The 24,832-nt window shown below is 47.4% G+C and overlaps 1 protein-coding gene across 8 annotated transcripts in view; it reads right to left on the reverse strand.

Moving 5' to 3' along the window:
- Foxp1 (forkhead box P1) overlaps positions 1–24,832 on the reverse strand; it is a 616,519-nt gene that overhangs the window by 283,307 nt on the left and 308,380 nt on the right. For 5 of the 8 annotated variants that reach the window (XM_048787007.1, XM_015494920.2, XM_015494921.2 and 2 more), the window contains exon 3: positions 9,035–9,095. The exons of 1 other annotated variant lie outside the window; for it this stretch is intronic. The gene's annotated coding sequence lies outside the window, so the exon portion shown is untranslated. Of the gene's footprint in view, positions 1–9,034; positions 9,096–14,663; positions 15,408–24,832 lie in introns of those variants that run through there. 2 more of the 8 variants (XM_048787005.1, XM_048787006.1) reach the window with 2 other exon arrangements.

The raw sequence follows: 24,832 nt of genomic DNA on the forward strand, positions 1-24,832 counted from the left end.
ATTTTAAGGAGAAGATGTGGAAATAAAAATAGCCCACATGGTACCAGTGTAACTCAACAAGTCTTTCCGTAAAAAATAATGGCAGGACACAAATGAAACACTGACCTATGGAGGTCTGAAATTTTGTTCCCATCTCTCCATGTCTTCCTATTTTAAAAATTTTAAAATGCCATGAAAACAAAAGTTGAGCAGCACACTCCCAATTATCCAGAGAGAGGGACTGTGCTTCTCCTGCCCAGTACCCTGTTAGTGGTACTTGCATCCAAGCACCCGCGTGAGACATGTGTTTTGTGATTTCTGCCTTTCGTTTTCCGAGATGCATCAAGACTGAGACGAAGCCAGAAATCCTGAAAATGTTCAACCGTATTTTAATACGGGTGAACACACCAGAATCTTTGATGCTCTTAGTTAATTTGAAAGGGAGACGAAGCCATCAAAGACTACCTATATGAGTCTCAGGCTGAGGTGAAAGACTGACTTGTGGCTCCAGCTCAAACTAGGACTTTACTAATCTGGAGACTCCGTTAACCACACCAGGCTGCGATGCACTTTAGATGATTAAAATCAATAGACCCTAAGGTGAGCCCTGGGCGCACGTTCCTCTCCCCCTGGCTCTCACCCAAACCCACACAGGCCCACCCTCAGGCCCAGCAGCAGGTGGACGGGGACCGGACACACAGGCCCCCTTAGCTTTTCTTCTCGGGCTGTGCGAGGACCCGACCGTCACAGAAGTGAGCGTGCAGGGTTCGGAGTCAAGGGGGGACCTTCATGAATGGGGGGTGCTGCTCAGGTGAGCCTCCTGGAGAAACAAGGGGTGTCAGCCCTGCAGTAGAGGACGATACCGAGAGGAGACGGCAACTAGGTTTGACTCGCGCTAGGAGCCATCAGATCCAGGCTTCGGAGTGGTCGAGCCCAATGGCCATCCCCTGGACCTCCTGGCAGCAGGTCACCCAACTGACGGCCCCTCAACACCTCCTGTTCGCCAAAGTCTGGTTCTGCCTCCGTCTTTGGCTCGCCCCTGCGGCAGCCTGTGATCAAAGGGGTTGGCTTCAGAACCCACATCTGGAGCCTTCTCTTCTGTCTACCCTTTGGGTCTCACTCACATGCTTATAAATCCTCCATTTATAGCCCCCTGGCTGGGAGGTGTCCAGAGCTGAAATCTCTAAGGGCATAACTGACGTCTCAATCTGGGGGATCACACACAGCGGGAACCACCCACATCCTCGGCGGCACCCCGGTCCTCTCCTGCCCAGCACCATCTGCCCCGGGGACTCCCTGCTGCAGCCCACACCTCCATCCTTCCAGCAGGATCTGAGCGGGCAGCAGCGGGCTGCAGGCTGACTCTGCTCTCTGGGTTCACGCCATTGCCCAGTGAGCCCTATTGACACCCAGCACTCAGGACCCAAGGCTGTGTCTTCCTTCACCGACCCCTTCACCCTGACCTTTCCACTCGAGGAGCTGCTCACTGCTATCAGTGAATCCCACACTGACCACATCTCACCATCTCCACCGCCATCTGATGCCAGTCTATGACGGGACCTCCTAACAGGGCTCCCTCCTAGGGACCCACCCACCGACTATTTCCTCCACAGCTTCTGAATGCTGCACTGAAGACACGGATGGCTCACTGCCTCCTCTCCAAGCCCTTGGAAGGCTCCCATTTCACTAAGAGGACAGTGGGACTTGGCACCCTCCTCCATGGGACCCTGCCACTTCCCTACCTTGTCCTTCCTCTGCCCTTTTGAAGGCCCTGATGGTGACTGGCAGACTCCTCCTCTCCAGAAGAGGCCAAGTGTCCACTCAGATGTCATGGCTTCCCAGTGACCTCACCTGGCCCCAGACTTTGCAGAACCCAACCCTGCCTCTGAGCACTGCCCTCTCTGTCCTCCTCCTCTCCCCAGGGCACCTGCCTACCGCCTGCTTCACATTTACAAAGCTGCTCTGCGGCTCCCACCCTCAGAGCAAAGAAGCAGAGGACCTGGAGGCTGCTGTTCACCACGGCATGCCCACCCTGGATGGCGACGCTGTCCAACAGAAGCAGGAGGAAGGCCTGGGTGTCCCGGGGGTGATATTGTTAAAAGTAAAAAGGTGCAGCTGAAATGAACTTTCAACATGTAATCAGTGAAGAAATCGGACAAACAGTTCACATTCTTCAAACAAAGGCTTCAAAATACTGACTGGACTTTATACTTGGAGTACATCGAAAGTTCTAGCGAGCCATATTTCAAGGGCTCCGTATCCATATATAGCTGGTGGCTTCTGACCTGGACAAGGTGGGTCCAGCACAACACCTGGTATGCGACCCACCCACAATAAGGACACCGTGAACAGAAGAACACAAGAGGGTGGCCCTTGGAATTGCCCCACGAAGACGGCTCATAGCTTGAGAAAGCTTCATGGCAGACACAAGCATCCGCAAGACAGGGAACACGACGACTTTCTCTTCTACTTTATCCTATAGTTTAGTCCGTTTCAAAACGGTCCTCAGTCCAACCCAGTAAGTCCCTAGTTCATAAGCTGGGCCCAATGCCCACTTTGAAAGTCTTTGGTCTGAGCACACTTTAAAACAAGCACTCTGTGATGGGTAGACCTCAGGACACTTGCTCTGTCCTGAGGGTCTGCGCAGGGCTCCTGGAAAGGGAAACAAGCCAATCCCCAGAAGAAAGGGAAGTGGAGGGAGGGAGGAGACCTGAGTACCCTGCCAACCAACCCAAGGGTTGCAATGATCACCGTCCAGCCCGTGACGTGCATTGGCTTTTTTAATTAAGTAATTCTATATAACTTATCACAGTGTCAGGTAATTCACAAAACATGTAATTACCTATAATTATATGCTACGTACACACTAACATACAAAATTCAAGGGAGGACTGCATGGTTTTCATACTTCAAAAAGACAGGATTTCAACGGAGTAGAAAGAGCTCCTCCTTTTCCTCCCCACCACCCTTTATTCAAAGGCCACAAAAACATGGCTAATAGTTCTGACCAGCTAAAGAGAAGAACACATGCATGATTCATCTTCGTTTCATGTGGACAAAGTGCCAATCAGCAGCAGTCTTTTGAGAAGATGCCACAAAAACGAAATGCAGACTCAGCACAGGGCGGAAGTCGGTCCTGGGAGCCTCAGCCCATGCAGGACAGACTCTAGGATGGGTACCAGGCTCCTCTGCTGGGCCGGGTGTCACCAGACACCAGGGGGCTGCTGGCAAGGTCCACAGCAACCAGCCACCCTTCACGAGGTTTTGTTTGTACTCGTCCCTTCCGATTCCTTCCTGAAGGTTTTGAGTTGGCAAAGAAAGGTAACATTCCCACGTCTCTGCTAAGAGGATTAGCTGCCACCTAAAAGGAGCACTTCCTCCAGCCATGCTCAAGGTGAGTGGTGGGAAATTCCTGCCCTTGCATGTGGAACCACAAAAGCATCATTTAAGAAACCATTGGTTACTTGGTTTCGTATTTTTGACTGTTCACTGAACAAAATATGGCTACTTGATAATTGCTGCCAATACTGTCTTGACGACTGAATAGGCCTTCATGTACATGTCATCAAGGGACTTCTGCCTGAAAACAAACTCTATGGAGCATATTTTACTGAAGATCAATATTTAAAAAAAAATTTTTTTCTCTGAAACTAGCATTCAAGAAGAGACAGCCCTTGTTTACAGAGGAACTTAGTTAAGCATTATGGCTAACAATGTTTAAAAACAGCTAACTTAACATGCAAACATTTAAATGCTGAAGTTTAACTGTTGAGAGGCCACATCAGTCCAGTAAGAATAGGCACGGCATGAGAAGGGGTCCTTTGTTTCCCCTAAGAACATTCCTGACCATCACTCTATTGGTTTTAGCAGTAAGAGCTCTCAAGGTTTTAAGAAGTCTAACATTCGACATGCCTTTGATGGGTCTTGAAAATGCCTTATGATTGCTCAGACGAAGCCAGTCCCAGCAGGATGTATATCCTACGATTCCTTTTTACAAGATATCCAGAGCAGGTAAATGCACATGGACAGGAAGCAGATTTCTTCTTGCTAAGGTGGAAAGGGTGATGAGTGACTGCTAATTGACACCAGGCTGTCTGTCCTGGTGAGAAAATTGGTCTAAACCCAGGAACATGGTTGCAAACTCTGTAAACAAACTAAAAACCACTGGACAACACGTGTACTCTAGTTGGGTGAACTATATTATCTGGATTATAATCTCCATAAAGCTCTTAACAAAAATTAGCATGCCTGATTACATTTGCAAGATCTGGTAAGAAGTCTGGGGAAAAATCAGGTGACTGACTCACTCCAGATGCTGAAGGACCCATGTCCTTCAGCATGTCCTGGTCCCTGACAGCCCTGTATCCCCTCCCTGAGCCCACCCTCTCTCATGGCAACCAACAGACCCATCCTAACACTCCACGCTTCGTCTTCCTGTCTGGAAGAGAAACAGAGGCCAGAGACAGCGCGCTGCCATGCAGCTGGGACCCGGGCACCCATCAGGGAACCACCAAGGAGCCACTGGGATGAGAACTAGCATGGCACGCAGGTGGCTGCAAATGGGTGAGTAAAGCCCCAGGACCGACCCTGCACAATCCAGAAGCCATGTCCCAGCCTTGCTCCTGGATCTGCTCTCCAATTTGTCCAAGCCCCTGGGCACCAAGCAGCCCCTCAAGCTCATCAAAGCCACATCACCCCAACCTCACCATTCAGACATCAAGAGGCGCGATGTGTATGACCATCAAGTCTCTTGCTTCAAAGAAAGCTGCCTGTTAGGATCTCTGCGCGGAGCGGCCCCACATACCATCAGCCAGGCTGCAGGAGGGAAGCGAACTTTGGCTCTATTTAATCCCTAGCCTGTGGGTCTCCCTCTCAGTCTTGTCTCTATCCTGTTATAAGCTGGGCGTGGGGATGTTGTGTATTTGGGGGCCAGAGAGCATTTCAATGCTTAACTGCTGGAGGACTGGTCATGACGTCGTCATCTAAACACTCAAGGAGACTTTCCTACAGAGTCTTTATGACAACTTCATGAATCAATAGTCACAGAATGCAAATGCTACACATTTTGGTCATTTTGAGTGGTTAGGACACAATTATTTTTTTTCCTCTTTTTTTTTTTTTTTTTTTAGTAGTAGTGGGGACAGAATCCAGGGGCACTTTACTACTGAGCTATCCACTACCACTTTTCAAAATTTTTAAACTTTTGAGACAAGGTCTCAATAAATTGCTTAGGCCTTGCTCAAGTTGCACAGGCTGGCCTCGAACTTGAGATCCTCCTGCCTCAGCCTTCGGCATCACTGGGAAGATACGTGGTTGCCACTATGTCTGGCTGAAACTGTTACTCTCATTAAGTAAACACTTAAATCACACAAAACTAAACTTTCAAAGGAACCAATCATTTACATTTTAAACAGCTGAGGAGCATTTACAATTTTAACCAAGAAATTATTTGTAAGACACTCTAAAGGGTACAGGATCTATCCCCAGACAGCTTAAGTTGCGGTGGCAAGAGAAATTGCCAAGATTAAACATGATTTTCGATTTCTGTAACTTTCTTCCAAATAAGCTGACGACTTAAAAAATGAACCAATATGTATGATGTAAAGCTTGATGATGTAACTGTAACCACACGGGCTTGATCACAGTCTTCAACTCTCCACACCATTAAGGGTTGAATAGGAAATGATAAATTTTGCAAATCAGGTTTGTTGGAATTTTCAGCCAAGCGTCACATGTGGGTGAACTGTCAATGATGGGAGAGGCAGGGTCACAAAAGCCACATACACCTTTGATAAATGAACAGGTCAGGGCAGTAGCCATGCCACAGAGACGTCCACTCATCACTCTCCCAGCAAGTTCTCTCCGTTTCTATCTTGATATTCCAGATGACCTTGGGCAGGTTACTTTTTGTCTATGGGCCACTTTCCCAGTTTGTAAAGTAGGGATTATACTAATTGACATCTGCCTTCTCAGGAATGCCAGCCTCCGGAACCGTTCCACACAGCACTCAGAGCTGCCTGCTAGAAAACTCTCCTCTCCCTACCAACCACGATGGCTGTGATTCACAATCAGTCAAAACTCTGAATCTCGGTTTTAAAAATGCCTCTGTCTGCTTTTCTGAGTTTGCCTGGCCACTGTCATGCACATGACCAGTAGTTGTCCCCATTCTGCCTCTGGGGGCATGTTTATCTGCATTCACACAGACTGGGGCATGGGAGGTGCTGAGAACCTCCTGCACCTGAAATCCACACCACCTGGGGTGTCACGATGGGTGCTCCCGGTCTCATCCTTTGCTGATGAGTAAGATCTGCTGTTCGCTCAAGGCTGCCTCATCAGAAATGTTACCCTGATCCTCATTTTAAATGTATTTTCAATGTTCTATTTCTAGCAAAATGTTTTTCTCTTACTATATGTAAGAGATCAAGGGAAATAAGAATTTGTCTCTGAAAGGTCCTTGAGCTTAAAGGTAAAATTTACATGAAACTTTAGGCTCAATCTACAAACCCTAACAGGAAGGAAGGAAGGAAGGAAGGAAGGAAGGAAGGAAGGAAGGAAGGAAGAAAACAAAAGTGGCTGGGGGTACGGCTCAGTGGGTAGAGTGCTTGCCTCCCATGCACAATCCCCAGCACCACACACACACACACACACACACACACAAAGAAAACAATTGAAATTTGGGTCAAAATAGAGATGAGATGGAGACTGTAAAAGGAAATAAAAGGAATAGAACATACTGATTGTGAATAGGAAAAACGAAGATCACGTGTAAAGGATAAAAACAAACACAATAATCAAAGCAGACGCTGGTGCACATAGAGAGAGGGGCTCAGGTCCCCAGAGGGCAGGTCAAAGAGAAAGACCATGTGGACTCGGTGCTCGGCTTTCCTGCATCCTGAAAAGACGTGTCAGGAAAGGAGGGATTTTTCAGGATCCAGAAGTTTGACAAGGGGGGGTCCTCATTTGCAGGATGCTCCATGCTGTAACAGACCGGGCTCTCAGTGGTAATTAAGGAGAGCACGTGTTTTTAAACATGCAGTTTCTCTCTCAGTCAAGGCTAATGACAAATTCCTAGAAGGTTTTTACTGTTAAATTTTCCCTTGAGCCATGATATATATATATATTTAAGTCTGAACAACACTGTAGATTCGGGGTGGGGGGTGGGCGGCTCACATCTTCATTTTCAGGTGATGGGTTAAGTGTGGCCATGGTAAAGACGCCAAGTCAGAAGAACAGTACTCAGGCTACTGGGGGATGATCGAGACGGGCTGGGGAAGCTCTGGTTGGAGCTGTGTGGATACAGCAGCTCTGAAGCTCAACTCCATCTTACAGTGACATTTCCAACTTTGTTTAACCACAGTGTTTAGTGTCACCTGTAACTCTGGCCAAAGGCACAAGATGAGTTAGGCACCTGGCAGGGTTGCACGGGGAGCATCTTGGATTGAATCGCTCTGAGAGATCATGGCAACCAGAGACAGCAAAGCAGAGCCAGAAGGGCAGGCGGGGCACAGTCCAAATGGCCCCCAGAGCAGAAAATATTTACTAGCTGGTCCTTGGCAGAAAAAGTTTGCAGCTTCCTGATAAGACTACTGGAATCCAGTGTCCCAGCCAAGGGAAGGGCTTTGCCAACAATCTTGTGCAGCTTGATGTGCTCAAAGAACACCTGAGATCAATTCCTTCTACTGTGCAACATCTTCCTGAAGCAGACATTTGTCCTCAATGCAGGGCGACTGGTACTTCTTGCGAAGTTTTGATTAACCACAGAGCAAAATGCACCAATTCTACATTTTTTTTGTGGTCCAATAAGTAAGAATTCAACTATAAAAACAAATGAGCAGGTGTAGTGCACACCTGTATCCCCAGCAATGTGGAGGCAGAGGCAGGAGGATCTCAAGTTCAAAGCCGAGTTCAGCAACTCAATGAGAACCTGCCTCAAAATTAAAAACTAAAAAGGACTGGGGAAATAGCTTAATCGTAGAGTAACGCCCCGAGTTCAATCCCTAGTACCAAGGAAAATGAATTCACACCCTTTATTCTAGAGCCAAAATCCCTGGCAGAGATTAAAAACATAATGGATGGGACAATTTTCCCATTATGAAAATTCTATGATTAAAACCATGTTCAACTAAAGAGTAAGAAGTCTGCATCTTACAAATACATATATTTCATTTAGTAAAACCTGAGCAAAGGTTTGATTCAACCATGCCAGCAAATAACCTGTTTTTAAGCAGACACAGACCTATGAAACCAAATGGAACTTAGGAAAGGGCAACATTCAAAACTGAAACGAAGATGCAGATACTTGAAAAACAGCAGACCCTCAACAGCCTGCAAAATCCCACGAAAAGTGCTCACTGCCCCTAGCCGAGGGACACTCTAAAACCAGAGACCAGGTAGCAGCCGTGACCATTTTAACCTGAGTACTTTTTTTTTAATCTACCCTCTCAAAAAAGTGAATTTGAGAGAATTAAATGTGGCTTTAATTCATCAAGTGACATTAGCCTCTCTGAAAACTTCTAATTCTGAAATCAGGTTCTCGTTTGATTTTCAAGTGAACAGGGCAGCCTAGCACCCACCTTCCAGGCACTGCTGCCCCCCACCCATGGCTTGGCGATGCCTGTTGGTAGGGTGCCTGACTCTTAATTTCTGAAAGAAGGTGATTAGGGAGCAGCGAGATGGGCATCTACTGGATGACAGGACGTCAGCACGGACATTGACATGTGCCACTCTAGCCTGCAGTGAGCTGGAGTTGTGCACCGCGTGACATGCATGTTCCTTCCCAACTGGAAACCCACCATGTCTACGGGCAAAGGGAGTCAAGTTCAGCCTCCACCCACTGGAACACTGGATCATGTTTGGGGGAAGGAATATGAATCTGTGGACCATTTTTTTTTTTAAGGTTCTACGATTTCACACAAAAAAATAAAAAACCCAAAAACATGCTGCATACATAATTACACAAATCAACACATGCACCTTCGACAAATAAAGATCGGGAAACAACCTGGAAGGCGACAGGAACTGTTCTGTGAATTCCACTCGTCGCATTTGCATTTACCTTTTTTGGCTTCTGTAAAGCAATCTTCAGTTACAGTCACCTCAAAAGGTCACTTGTCACCCTGAAAACAAGAGAACATCAAGATCTGAATGTCGGGGAAGTGGTCACCAGCGGAGCACAGGACACACGCGCGAGAGGCAAGCAACTTGGAAGGGGATCAGCGGCGAGGCCCGGGATTCCAAGTCTACCTGGACCGCGGGCCTCAAGCGCTTCGAGACCACCGCGTCTGTGTGGGTGGGAAAAGCCCAGGCGAGACACTTCAGATTTGCCTGTGAACGTTTCCTCCTTTTGTCATCTATCAGTTTATTTTTGTGTGGAATAATACGTGACTCATAGGTCCTTGTTTTTGGAAACCAGGCCGCTCTTGAACAGGGCTCTGTTTGGTTAACATCACAGCATCTCTAATTTCATTAAAGGAGAGACTTGTTTTTTGTTTTTCATTTCATTCCCCTCTTCAGGCAAGAACTCATTCTTGTGGACAAGATGCCTTAGACCACTTTGGACCTTTCAAGATGAATAAGAGCCCCACGGTCCTCGGCGTGGGGAGGGCTGGGGGGAGTTCATGGTGGTGAAAGCTGTTCAGAGAATGTTCTGCACTGCATCTACCAGATCTCCCAGGCTAAATGAAAATGGTTCGTGGCACATGAAATATGCCACTGCCATAGGGCCTCCAAAAACACATATCCTACCCCGCCCCGCCCCGGCATCTGCCTGCTCCATCCACAGAACAGTGGGTAATCCTTTCAGCAGCAGACTCGGCCTCTTTCTGCCGGTGAAACTGGGACCAACACACACGGCACAAGGGGAAAGCAAAACATTTGTTTATTCATTCAGATCAAGTTACTAACAGGGTACAGGATTCACTCCACCGCTGAGGACCAAATACTCCTATGATTTTTAAGACAGAGAAATCAGTCCTTAATGTGATCAGCACGCTCATGTCCCTGCGCTCACTCTTCAGAACAGTACGTAATGAAGTGGTTTCGGTTTTATTCGAATCTATCCCTCCCAGCCCTCTGCCGTCAGCCCCAGTGTGAAAGGCAGCATCGCTGAGAGGAGGAAAAAGCTTCTTTCACCAGGGCTGAAAATTTTTAAAGTGGCACTTTGGTGTGTGCCATCTTTGAGGAATTGATCTGAGGCCAATTTATGACATTTCCCCAGGCAAGTGTATGCAGATTCTTGCCATTAAGATCGGAAAAAAAGATGCAGGCTCTGGGTGAAATCATCATTCTCGTGTTTATTGTAAGAGGAAATTGCAGGCTTCACCATAGATGTTCACAATTGGGGTGGGGGAAAACCCTAGTTCAGGGACTTGAAATTACTCTTTTGCAACAACCTGTCCCAAGCCTTTTTTTTTTTTTCTTTTGTTTTTACACAAAACAATTCAGATTGAAAATGAAATTTGTGCACTTTACTGCTGATCTACGTCCATAGGATGGGTGTCTCCAGGACAGGGAAGTGCTGTAGGGCAGGCTTTGGGACCTCAAGGTACGCCAGAGGCATGGCTGCGCCCCACCACCGGATCAGAGTCCCCCTCAAGAGGCAAGTGGCACTGTCCTCTCTAGGCACCAAGGTACCCGCCACTCATCACAACTGACTCCCGGGGAAAGCCAGTGGCTCTGGCAGGCAGCTCTGGGTTCCCAGCAAGCCAGCCCTGTCCCCGCGTTTTCCTTGAGGTGCTCTCCAATGCACACGCTGAACTCATCTGTAGGTTCATCTGTGGAGCTGTGCCTCTTCCTGCGTGTTTGGCAGCGGGACCTATCGCATTGGGATTTTGCAATGCAGATGAGATTTGCTATCGTAGAGGGCCTGGCAAACAACTGGACCTCATTAAAATTTAATTTTTGTTTTAAATTGCTGAAAATGCTTCCTTGGAATAAAGTTATCTCTGTGCAGCGTGCGAATGTTTCCAGGTGATGCCAGGCCTGTTCCTTCCACCCACCCACCTGCCCAGGCACAGGAACTGGCGAGCACAGACAGAAAACCAAAGCAGGCTCACCTCAGGTTTTATAAGTGTAATGTTATCCTCAGAGAGTCAAAACAAACAGGAGAGGAATAACAAGAAAATTATACAACTGGCCCTCTGACGTGTATGCATGAAAGCAACACAAAACTGGCCACGTTTAATTTTCACCTCTACATAAGAAATTGGCAGTGAGGTATAAACTGTACTCCATCAATGTTAATGCATAAGCATATTCGGCCATCCATTAGTGTATTTCTGTTGCATTTTTAGAGAAAGTATCCATTAGCAAAGGAATCTAAAAAATATTTTTCTAGCTTTGCTGGGATTAATAGTTCAACAGCTGTTTGCCATCATGCTAAATTAAATGAAATATGTCAATATATCTAGACAAGAAAATTAGGGGGAAGTACTGAGGTCTGAGTTGGCATCCTTAGAAGCTCAGAGGAATAGGAAATCAACAACTAGAAGAAAAATCTGCATTTGGGGCTTTTTTTTTTTTTTCCAAAGCATATAAACTTCCGTTTCTAAAACTGTATTTGCCATTTTTCAGTCACTTTGATCAAATAAATCAACTATTTACCTGTATGTTTCCTGGCAGTACCAGTACCAGGACTAAAATTAAAACGACCATGTAAACCTTTAAGTTTAAAAAAAAAAGATTAAAAGAAATAGATTCCCCTCCAGCCCACTTGCCTTTTAAAAAAATGCTATCACCATACAAATTGCATATTTTTCTATTTTCCAGTTTCCTGCTAGCTTGAGGTATACAAGTGAGCAGGATATGGTAAACAGAAATTGCTGATTTTCCTCTATGTCACTCTCTGTAACCGTGGAGATGCTGTAGAGGCCTAGACCTGCTCCAGGGTCTCAGCACTATGAATTGCACTAGCACCATTTATCTGAGGGTACCTGGTGACCACATGGTGGCTGTCACCTGGGGTCAGAACCGTAACACTGCCCCAAGCGCAATCCTCTACATCAAGAGGCCTCCCCTGCAGCGCCCTTACTACTCTAAGGTGTCTGTGTCAGCCTCCGGGGAGGGCACATGTGCCCTCCCCGGATCAGCACCATTCAGCATAGGCCCTGCCTGGAACCCGGTCTCAGGTCTGAGCAGAGGTAGCTCGCCCCCTGAGCACTAGCAGCCAGAGTATTTCTCCCATCAGGATCACTTGAAATAAATGGTATGCATCTATGTCACATCCCAGAGTCGGGCAGGCCAGCTCTGGAGGGGGGCCAAAGGATTTCATCTCCAGCTTTGGCTAACCCTGGCCGAGAACCACAGTGAGTGGTCTCGGCAGGGGTGAGACCCTGGTCCTCAAAGCAGGCAGCGCGGGCAGTGTGGCAGGCCTCAGGTTCCCATCACCCCCAGGCCTCCAACTAGAGGGCGCAGACTTCACGTGCACAAATATGTCCCAATGGGCCCAGTTCCAAGAGACGGGTGTCTCTTCAGGGACGAGTCTTAACTCATCCTGGGCTTACTGTGCAATGATTTCTTAGAGAACAGCAGGATACGCCACACATATCTGACTAGTGGAAAAATTAAAGCACCTGGGTGACTTTATCTGCCACACCTGAGACGAGAAAATCCACTTAGATCTGGACTCTGGAGTGTTTTCCCCGCATACGAAACTTCAAATAGAGAGTCAGGCGTATGGGAAGAGGGAAGGAGAGAGAGGGGAGGAGGAGAGGAAAGAAATGGAGGAAACAGGGTAAGGAGGAGGGATGGACCAGGAAGTCAAGCAGCGACCAATGGCCTGCAGCCCAGGTCTCCCAGCCAGAGGCCTCGGACGCAACCAGCCACAGTACACAAGCCCCTCTATTTCCTTTTCTTGTCTCCATCAAAAAACATGCCTGGGGGTTCCACCATTTCCCCAGCTTCCTCCCACTCCAGCTGGGAATGGTTTGCTTCCTGTTCCTCGCCCTCTGGGACCTGTACCAACTCACAGGGCCTGACCTTGGGGTCCATTCCAGTAGACTGAGGCCTCGAACAGTAGACCCCAAGTGAGCCACGTGGTACAGGAGCCCGGCCAAGCGTACCTGGCACCACTCCAGCTGGCAGCCCCTCGGGAACACTGCGACGCCCCTTCCTCTCTGGGGAAAGGGCTCTGCTCTCGCCTGCACCCAGTTAGAACCCTGGCCGCGGTCATGGGAATACTGTACAGGTATCCTCTCACAGCCTTTAGGAGGTGAATCCCAAACAATATTTGCTGTTTTGCCTTTGAAGCCCTAACAAAGCCTTTGTTTTAGATTTACCTCCAGTGTGCAATAAGAGTTAATAATCAAATCCATCCCAACCCCCACAAATGTTAAACAGAAAGATAAAAGAAATGCAAATAGCTATTGTCATGGAAAGTTAAAGTACCTGTCTGTATTTTTAAGTGAAAACTATTATCTCTATCAATCAAAATTTAAGAATACAATAGCGCTAATCACAGAAGGCAACTCTGACGGAGTTACTTTTCCTCATAAAAAAAGAGTATTTTTCCCTCTTAAAAACCAAGGATAAAAGTCATATACTTACAATTAGATAGTGTATTTGTAATTTTATTATTAAAAACCTTCACCAGCCTCACTGTTAATATGCCTCTAAATCTCTAGACTGACTTGTGCCCAAGAAGACCCAAGTCCCCACATATTTTAATAAGATTGATGAAATTTTATTTAAATTTTCCCAGTTTCCAACCTGCGGGGGAACAGCACACTCTTCTGTTGAAAAGAGTTACTCCGGCGGAGCAGCAGTTGGCTTGGAAGCAGAACTGCAGACCCTGGACCCGGTTCCCACCCCTGGAACATCTTCGGGGGGATCCGGGGCCTCCCTGAGGGCTCTCGTCCTCTGCCTGGGCCTCTTCTTTTGGAAACAGTGAACGTCTGCCCTCTCCAGGGAGGGAGAAGAGCCAAGCACACCCCAGAATGATCCAGACGTACAGCTCAGGGAATTCTGAGTCTTTTTAAATTCACTTTTCTAAGCTTGCATGAGCCCTGAGTATGGTGGTTTCTAAAGACTGTACCAGAACACAAAATAGCAAGACCCCAGATAGTAAAACAAAGCTCCTGATTAACATTCCTCTAGCAATCAGTGAGGGCAGGATGCTGTTATCAGAGAGCCTGCCTGGATGGTGTCTCCTCAGCCATGGGGCCAAGAGCCTGTCACTTCCCCAGTAAGATCAGATTTCCTCCCCAGCACCATGGCCAACATCTCTGTGCTATTAATATCAATGAAGAGGCGACTCGGTTTCCACAGAAGAAAACCCTTCCTCTTCCAGCAGGGACCTTCAGGGAGGACTGGCCGGCGTGGACAAGCCTCTCGCTGCCCTGTCTACAGTGGGGTCTTGCACACTGTTAGAAGGCTCTCTGCAAACAATGGCAGCATTATCTGCAGGACAGTTTCAAAACAGGATTTGTTAGGACAAAGAATAATAAAGCCGATCGCACTCTTTCTCTTTCCTTCCTAATTTCCCCCAGTCCCCAGAAGCCTCCCTCAGCCAGCCCCAGATCGGCCACCTTCCCTCGGAGGCACCTGTACTTGTCTATTTCAACACGGGCAGCAACTGCCAACGGCCCGGGACCGGGACGGCTCTCGGGAGGCGCCCACAGGGGCAGCAGCAGAGTGGCCTCTGAACCTCTGTGAAATGAAAGGAAGGCAGCGGCCTGGCGCACACTTACCCGCGCATGGTGAGGAGGCAGAGCTGTGGGGCGGCAGGGCCGTGTGCATGCAAGGGAAGAAAGTTGAGACTTTGGAATGGAGGAACTCCAGGCTCTGGAAGCCCCAGCTCCGGGGGCTCCTGGGCTGGCAGCAGTGTGGGGAAGGACAGGAGATATGTGGCTAAACACAACAAAAGCCACTGCCTTACTCTAGATTAAATATGCAGGAAGAGGCCCCTTTGCATAAACACAAACACTCAGCAAATGAATAACCGGCTCAATCAGTCGCCCGCTGTGCCTTCTACCTGTCCTCTCTCTGGTGGGAGACTCTGCCTGTTTCAGGGGACACCAGAGAATGGGAGATGGCTAAATATTATGTTGCTGTCATAACAATTAAAATAAATAGCATTCATTAGTAATTAAGAATTCGCTCACAGTGGGGGGTGGGAATGAGGGACTCATGCTATCTTCATCCCAAGTACTCAGAGAAGTACTGACACTGTACCCACCGGTGGAACGGGGAATTTTCCCCAAAACACGACCCCAAAGACTGCCATTCGAATCTCCAACACTCAGGGTTTTAAAAAATCACACACTTTGGTCTCAATTTAAGGTCACAGATATACTTCTTGTTTCGAATCTTTGGGCGTCTGTACAAAGGTAGACTTGTCTATGTTTATAAAATGCACATACATAAAATGCACACAGACATGAATGTACACACACATGTGCGTACATACCCACACAGGACATGCCCGCACATCTAATGAAAGAGAACATGCGCACGTGCACGTGCACGTGCGCGCGCACACACACACACACACTCTCTCACACACACTCACACTCACTCTTCAGCTCACAAATCATTTAAGAAAAATAATGTGAGTTTTCCCCAAAACACATCTCGAAAGCTTGCCTTTTGAGGGTCTCCAATCCATGACCACCCATTTAAAAACATCACCCATGTAGTAGAATGGATGCTTTTAACTGAGTGGCCTCAACCACTTATAATTTCAATTAAATAACATAATTACCATCAACAATTTTCTCCATTTCAGCAGAAAATATGCCATACCTCAGTGTAATTTATCCTTAGAACCCGGGAATTTAAGCAAGAGGAACAGCAAGAGCTGGGGATCCCAGTGCCTTTTCCCAAATTGTGGGACCAATACACACTGACCCCGAATTCTCTGTGGTCCAGCTACATGCTAGTCTTCGTAACGTCATTGTTTTTTAAAAAATGTTACTGTATAAAATGATTTTGATTGAAGTATCGATAAGATTATGTCAGTCTGCATTTTCTAGGACACGCAGGACGAGGGGCACACCAGGAGGGCTGTATCACAGGACATCTATCTACCTTACTGCACAGAGGGCAGCTGGACTGCCGGGCCCAGTGAAATAAGGCAGCCATACTATGTCAGAGGCAAACCTCTCCACCAGCACAGTGCTGCCTGCTGATGATATCCTGCTGCCAGAGTAGAGGATGGGCACTGGAAAGTCTTCCAAAACAATTTTGCAAACCAACCACAAACAAACAAATAAAAAAACAACCCTATGTCAAAACCAACAAGAAAAGTGCACTTCCACCCAGGGCGGTCACTGAAGAAAAGAGAAATAAAAGATGCCCAAAGCCCTAAAGAACCAAATGTGGGTCCTCTAAGAAGAACTCTGTGGAAGCCAAAGATACCATTCTGTCCCCTGCTCTGCCTTGAGGTGACCTTCCAAAGAAGGTGTTAGATGGCCCAATCCCACAAAGATAGAGATCTAACCTTGGTGCAAACAAGCCACAGAACAGAATTTAATCAGTATATCACCGTAAAAAAGCCTTTGTCCATCCCAACGGAGCCCCTAATGACTGTTTTGGCAGTTCTAGGGGTATTTATACTTCCCAGCCCATCCATATCTCAGGCTGGTATAGCTGCTAATGGAAGTGCTGTTAGTGGAATACAATATTAATGCTCCATCTCCTGCAAACCTGGGCCACTGGCCACAATTATAGGTGGTATCTAATTCCATAGGTAGCAGATACTGTGCTCTGAATTAATATTTTAATGACAGTGAAATAAAGACGGCAGGCCAGGTAAGGGGTCTGTGTGTCGAGGCTGGCCAGGCTCCCCGTGGAAGAGCGCGGACTACGGGAGCGGACAGCACCGACGCGGGGATCGGGACCCAAACTCGTGTGCAAGGCTTAGATGCTGAGTGACACGTACTGATGAACGGAGTCAGAGATGTCACCAGACACAAGCGCCACTCCTGTGTCAGCCTGAGAGCTAACGCAGGGGGAGGACCGGCCGGGCAGGGGGCGCCTTCGCCCTGAGACCTCCAGAAAATAAACAGGGTGTACAGTTTCAAAGACTTCAGACAGACATCTCATTGTTCAAGCCAATTATCAGCGGAAAATAATAACAACAGATGGATTCAGAGTCGCTGACTTTTCATATGCACTTCATCTCGGCAGAACAGATGATGAAACACGAGAGCTATCTCCGAAAGGCAAAACATCTTGCAGTAAAAGAACTCCACAGTCCAGATGGGGACCTTCCAAGGCTGCTGATTATCTTCCTATAATGTTGTAAGATAGACTTACGAAAACATTTCAGGAACTGATCAGATATGATACGTACAATGGCTTCATTATTGGAAAGAGACACCTCGGAGTTGGGCCTGACCCCAGCAGAGATTGCAATAAGGTTAGGACTGTTTCCTGTTTTCTCAGCGGGGACTGTGGGTTCCAGCTAAAACTGCAAAATCTGTGGACCACAGGAGAATAAACCATCAAGCAGCCCACATTTGTGCTCTTCTCTCGTTTGAGCAGAGGAGAAAGAGAAAGTGGGACTGGAGAAGGACACTATTCCCCAGCGTTCTGTGGAGATGGGAGAGGGGGGGAAATAGCTCTGAAGCAATTCCTTATTAAAAGCACTCCACAATAAAAGATCATCCCTGACGTGCAGCTACAACATCTTAAATACCCCTTGCCACTGCTGATTGCAAAAGATAATTTGCTTTTAGTAGGAAATAAATATAAATTTCAGAGGTGGTGTGATAAACAGTTCTAATAAATGCCAATCAAACACTTTGGCAAAATCCATCACCACATACTAACCCACTCTCACTAACTTAATACCACCAAGTGAGGTTTACTGGTAAAACCCAGTGGTAAACCACAACCTGAGACCCCGCCATGAGACATGGAGAAAGTTAGATCTCTCATTCGAGAGGCCTCGTTCCTCCTGGAGTGACAACATATCCATTCTGTCTCCTTCTCTATCTCCATCAATTCTACATTCGTTAGTTCAAAAAATCTTTCCCTGTGCTAAGAAGGGAAAAAAAAAAAAAAAGAAAAGAAAAGAAAAGCTGATCCTTCTACTATTTACTAACATACTTAACATTGAAAAAATATTTTTTACAAATGCACTGTTGACTTCACAAGTTTATAAGTATTTAAAAAAAAAAAAGAAAGAAAGAAAGAAAGAAAAGGAAAGGAAAAAAAAAATCCCCCAGCAAGGCTTTTCTTTCAAAGTAGTCTGACAAAAGTAAATTCGTAGCAGAACACACAGGCACAAAGAAAATACTGCCAACGGCAAAATTCTGCAACTGCTTTAAGAAATAAACAAGAACACAAAGGATGTCTAACGCAGCCATCTGCCTCTCCTCACACGGTATCAATGCCTCAACTGCATCCCCGCCGGAGCAGCCCACTCCAACGACGCAAAACCAAATGGCTCCGCGCCCGTCTCCTGCACACGGACCGACACAACGCACTCAGGATGCAAGAGTTGATTTTTACACAGAAGCCGGCATCTTTCTGAATTCCCCCACTGCAATGATTTCATCAGCCCTGTTACTTATTCAGAGTGGGACTTCTCTGAAAACCACCAGGACTTCGCGGTGAGGATGTTCTCATGTGCACACCCTCGCTCAGTCTCCACAGAAGCACCCTTCAAAGCCCTCCCCTCACCCGCCACCTTGCAGGAGAGTTCTATCACCAGGAAGAACTTTCGACGTATATTTCAATTAGAACCTTTGCCCTTTTTTTTGGGGGGGGGGGGCGCACAAAATTGTAGGTTGTTTACTCACTAGTTGAAATAACTGCACTAATTTTTTAATCACTGCTATTCAACCAGCTCTTCCCGTGGTCACATCTGGCTCTCGGAGGTTCCACGTGGTCACTTTCCTTCTTCAACCCAGTCTTCACATTTATTAAGCAGCTACTGTGGACTCAGCTTGCCTGCCAGAACATTCCACTAGGAACTCCACGGTTTATTAAAAAAAAAAAAAAAAAAAAAAAACTTCTGACACATTTTATTTATTTACATACTTCTTTCTGCAGTCAGAAACAATCCATGTCTGAAAGTTACAGCCCAGCTACAGGATCCAACTACTCCCAAAAACTGGGAAGGAAGGCTTTAAAAAAAAAAATTCTATGTTTTAAAAACTTAGTTATACATGATAGTAGAATGCACGATGATGCATCATACATGAATGCTGTATAATTTCTCATTCTTCTGGCTGTACAGGATAAAGAATCACACGGGTTGTGTAGGCGTAGGTGCACATAGGGTCATAATGTCTGATTCACTCCACTACCCTTCTGCCCTCCCCTCTGCCTAACCTAAAGCACCTCTATTCTTCCCTGCCCTCCCCCCTGTTGTGAGTTAGCAGCCCTACAGCAGAGAAAACATTTGGCCTTTGGTTTTGGGGGATCTGCTGATTTGGCTTAGTATGATAATGTGCAGCCCAATCATTTACCAGCAAACGCCATCATTTCATTCTTTCTGAAGGCTGAGTAATGAAGACTTTTAATGGAAACTTCTATTTGGGTAAAATCCATACAGGGTCATAAATACTCTGCGACAAAGGGCAACAATTTCAACAACACAGAGAAGGGGCCCAGCTCTGCTCTCCTTGCTCTTGGGCAGGGCGCTCTTGAAGCAGCCCTTCTCAATCAGCCTGGAGTTGAGAGGGAGTGGGGGTTTGGAGGTGGGGCCACACCTGCCTTGTTTGGCCTGCTCCCTGGGGGCCCTTTCCCCCAGGCTTGTGCGCTCAGTGACTCCCTGAGCGGAGGAGGCCTGGCAGGGTTTTCAAGGGGCTAGTGCTCTGTTCCCTTCTGAGCCATGCTGCCCCCAGAGTCCCCTGGTCTGCACAGCAGTGGTCGTCTGTGGGACACACACAGCAAATCCGGCCACTGGAGGAGGCACGTGGCTGGTTCAAGCCTGGTCCAGGATCTGCCCGCCACCTGACAGACACGGTGGTGACTGCCTCCCAAACTAGGTCAGCACACCTGCAGCCACACAGTCAGCTCTTTCCATGGTCCTGTCTGACTCTTGGCGGTCCCAGGCTCCAGTGAGAGGGATTCTGTCACATCACCCTAGATGGTATGCATCTCAATTTTGGAGAAAATGTCAGAGTGTCAGCTCCAGGAGGGCAGAGACCTCATCTGATGGGGGACTGTATTCCAGAGCTGAACAGCAGCATCTCACGGCAGGTGGTCAACAATCTAGGAGTGCAGGGACCCCGCCAGCAGGGTGCCACTGTGCCAAAATACTCCTGGGCCCTGCTCCAGTGCCCCGAGCCCCCTGCCAAACTTCTGAGGGGTAAGGGATGATGGGAAAACCCGTGAGCAGCTCCACAGCTCAATTTTACCAGGCGCATGTTGACGCAAGAGCAAAGCTGCGGACCTGGTCACCGTGGCTGGAAAGCCCTCCAACTATCCTCCCCCGAAAACACCCGGCTCCCACCACTACCTGCATCCCAGCTTCAAACTTTGAAGCTTGGCACCTATGTGCCCAGAGTGCCCTCCAGTGACCTGAAAAATGGTACTTATGACAAGGCAACTCTCCCTGCACCTTCCCAGCGCATCTCCTCATCCACGCTGTCCTCCTGATGTCCGCAGCACCCGCGGGTCTGGGCCCCCCACTACAGCATGCTCTCCACCCACGCCTGGGCTGTTCTGAAGCTCACCACTGGTTCCACTAGAAGTGCACTTGGAAAGGCTGAGATGATTGACAGGCAGGCAGGAGAGCCCTTGCTGGCTCCCTAGTGAGACAGGGCCTGAGACTCAGAGGACAAATCATCATCAATATTGGTAGAGGAAAGCACAGTAGTGTACACCTGTGACACCAGCAACTGGGGAGGCTGAGGCAGGAGCATCTCAAGTTTAAGGCCACCTCAGCAACTTTGAGACCCTGTCTCAAAAAAAAAAATAAAATAAAATAAAAATTAAAGGGCTGGGGATGTAGCTCATTGGTGAAGCCTTCCTGGGTTCAATCCCCAGTACCAAAGTAATAATGTAGTAGTAATAATGACACATAAAACTGTTCATCTATGGGACTGAAAAGCTCCCCTGAGTTTCCCAAGAACCTGATCCAGGAGAAGGCACACTCGCTGGAAACCTGGCATGGCTCTCCACGGACCAAGCTGCTCTCCCAGTATGGAAGGGAATGTGCATTGAACAGTAACTGCTAACTGGGCATGGCGGCTCCAGTCTGTAATCCCAGCACTCAGGAGGCTGAAGTAGGAGGATCACAAGTTTAAAGCCAGCCTCAGCAATGTAGGGAGGCTCTAAGCAACTTAATGAAACTCGGTCTCTAAATAAAATATAAAAAGGGCTGGGATGTGGCTTAGTGGTTAATCACCCCTGGGTTTAATCCCTGGTACCAAAAACAAAAAAACAAATAACAACAACAAAAACCCAGTAACTGCTGGCACAGGCAGGGTCCTCAGGGAAACAGAGCTCAACAGTGCCCAGGTGAAGCCCCTAATTCTGTCATTGTAATGCAGCAGGGATAGGGTGGGACCCTTCTTTCCAGCTGGGTGTAAAGTTCTGCAAAGCACTGCGTCCACCTGAGAATCGAGGCATCGAGCTCCCCTTGGAAGGAGCTGCAGGTCTCGTGAAAGATGGGCCAGAAAGACGCACCCTCAGAGGCCTCTGCTCTTTTGCTCCTGCATATTGGAAGTCACCTTCAAAGCAAGAGAAAGCCTATGCACAATTCCACAACCACAACCAAAGTTTCAAGATAATCGAGAAGCAGCAGCACAACAGGCTACAGATGATTGACGTGTGTTCCCCAGCTGCAAGCGGGCTGTCAAGGGGAAGCCAGAAATGGAACAATGCGGCAAGGTTAGAGGAGAATAAAGGAAAAAGGGGTGGGGGGAAGAGTGTCTGCATTTCTTGATGCTGCCTTGGCTGACTTCCTGAAAACCAGGCATTACATAATAAGCCAGTCTGCACCAGCAGTGTAGACGAGTTCAGCGCCTGACAGCACAGGTTCAGGAGCCAAAGTTCAAGAGAAGGCTCTGCTGCTCAGTGGCCTGGGGAGCACTCCATCGCTCCCTGGGCTCATCTATTAATGGGCTTATACTGCATGATGTGCTTCTGAGGAACAAAGGGACTTAGAATAGTGCCTGGCATGGAGAAGTGCTAGAAGAAAGGATACCAGCTTATTACGAGCAGGGATAATTTAACTTTAGAAAATCTAAAACTTCCTATACCTTCTCTCTGCCCAGTGGCTAATAACATCTGGTTGTCTCCATGCCACAGGCCAGAACAAAACAACAACAACTACAAGCCAGAATGTTTAACTTCTGGTGAACACAGTACTCAAGGGAAACTCAAAGTGCTTATATTTTTCCAAATGTTAACTAGAAAATCACAGATTTCTGATTGGGTCTCACTACCCCAGGGCAGGTCAGTCATTAATTACTAAAGAGCAAAGATCCAAAGAGGTCAGCTGCCTGTCCCACCAGGACCAAAAAAAAAAAAGTCTTTGGAGGAGATCTTCAAAGAAAGCAAAAGGAGAATCCCTCCTGGAACCCGGAGGTATTCAAACACATGTTCTAGTACTTTTCAAGTCTGTGCCTATAGATTCTGTTACTGATTTAGGATCTTAAACAGTTTGTTTACTTTTTAGATGCCTTGCAGCTCACCTTTAATAACATGTTTCTTTGACTTGGCTGAACTGTGCCGCAGAAGAATTACACGCAGGAGTAGGCCCGGGTAAAAGGTTCAGGGCACTAATCCACACCTGGTCCATGTAAAACAAAACAAAAAAAAACTACTCACATTTCCCACAAAGGAACAGTGTCTTCATGTGAACCAGGCTTCTTCTCCTTAGTGGGTGGCTGAGGCACTGCCCCACCGTCCAACCTTTCAAGGACTCCTTCACAGGAGAGGGGAGAGGCCACAGGACTGCCTGCCTCCTGGTCACACCAAACAGCGTGTCCGTGACAGAAAGAAATCAGAAAGGCCTGACTGAGGTTTGCCAATGACAAACAACCATGATATCCCCTGGGAACAGATCTGGGCTTTTGTCTTCCCTGACCCAAAGTCAGATTTCTTCTCCATTAATTGTGTGACCCAAACTTTTAAGTGGGAGGAACAAGGCTCTTAGGGAGAGAATCTCCCATGAGAGAGAATAGAAACACTTCGGAGCTGAGAGGTGGCTCTATCTACCATGCCACTTCTTCATGTGGATGACTGAGGTCACACAGGTGGAGGGGACCCCAGCATGGTAAGTAGGGACACCAGCCTCCACCTCCCAATGACATAGACAAGCAGCAGCCAGCGAAGGTGGGCACTGGAAATGTAAGGCTTGTGAAGAGGAGATTTTGGAGCAGGGTCATTTGAATCACAAAGGGGCCAGAGAATGGGGGAGGCCCCCCCCAGTGTCCCACAGGTGGTAGACAGTGCAGCAAGGTCTGATCCTGGGTCCCAGGTAGCTGGCCCTTATCCTGCCCAGGCTCCTCACTGGTAGAAGGGAAAGTGTCCCTCTGGTCCATAGCTATCACCTGAACGAGGCTGAAATAATGAACAACTTAATATGTTGGATGGGAGATAGCCCTGGCCCCAGGGCCACTGCCTCCCCTTATCCTGCATCTCAAACTTCCCAGGGTCCCACGGGGCGCAGGAGGCTCCCCGGGGGGCTCCCAGTCACTGGCTGCCCTGTACCTGTGAGCCACTCTGCCAGCCCAGCTCTTCTGAGCGCCATCCCAAGGCCAAGAGGGACGAGCAGAGGGCTGACTCACACCTGGGACCCCCTGGGTCCAGCCAGTAGTCCTGCCCAAGAGACAACTGCCTTCTTCCCCATTGCTTCCCTCGCTTGGGATGTCCCCGATGTGCGGCTCTAGAGAGGAAGCAAATCAAGGGAACTTCGGGCAAATTCTTAGGGCTGGTTTCTCAAAGTGAAATCCTGCACACTCAGGGAAACGGCGCCGTGGAATCAGAGTATGTTCGCCATGGAAATTCTCAGAGCTTGTACTTTCTGCTCTGCCTTTCCAACCTTCTAAGAAGAAAATGCTTCTCTATCCCAAGACCTAAATTTCTGTAGAGTCGAGACCTGACGCGATGAAATGTGCAGGGTGAAAAAATAAAAAACCACCATGGGTGGCTTGCTCCGACCCTCTGCACCCAGTGCCACCACTACTCCAGTAAGCCACGCAAACATTCTGCAGGCCGCCGTGACGTCACACTGTCACGTGATCAGGTGAGCCATGCCACGAGGCATGAGTAAATACTTATCCACAACCGCATATTAAATTGGAATCTGCCGAGGCGCGCTCCAGAGACAAAGACGTTTCTATACAAAAATATTAACTAAGAATTTAAATAAATGGCCCCACTGGAAAAAAAAAAAGGAAAAAAGTTCTGAAGTAGCAATATAAACTATATTTAATAGCAACAAAAAATATTTTCCTTTTGGGAAAGCAATTTGGGCTTCTAAAAGTTACTGCTTCTCACGTGACTTGGTGCAGTAAGCCCAAATTCTTTCATTTCCTAAAACACAGATGCGAGGCCCCAAATTTCTACTTTGTGAGAGTTGTTTTTTTTTTTTTAATTAATCTTTCCCCAAATACAATACTCAAATAAGAAACTATTTTGGTACCCTTCCCCCCGACACACAATTGTTATTTTCTGAAGCACTTGAGTGTAATGGGTCCCAAAGAACATATGTTCCCAAGCAAGGAAGAGGAAAAAAAAAAAGGGTCTCTAGTACTAATACACAATGAAAAATAAATTTAAAGCAGCCTTCTGGTCTGACATAAGAATATAAAAATGATATGAGCAAGAACAGCTTAGTTTACATACTTTTCAGTCACAGCTGCTGCTCTGAAACCACAATACCTTTAAAATGACATTTTAAGGAAACAGATACAGCGCGGCTTGAGCCCTTGCTAGACGCAACTAACTC

The sequence above is a fragment of the Marmota marmota genome, unplaced genomic scaffold, assembly GCF_001458135.2.
Source record: "Marmota marmota marmota unplaced genomic scaffold, marMar, whole genome shotgun sequence".
Taxonomy (NCBI): Eukaryota; Metazoa; Chordata; class Mammalia; order Rodentia; family Sciuridae; genus Marmota; species Marmota marmota.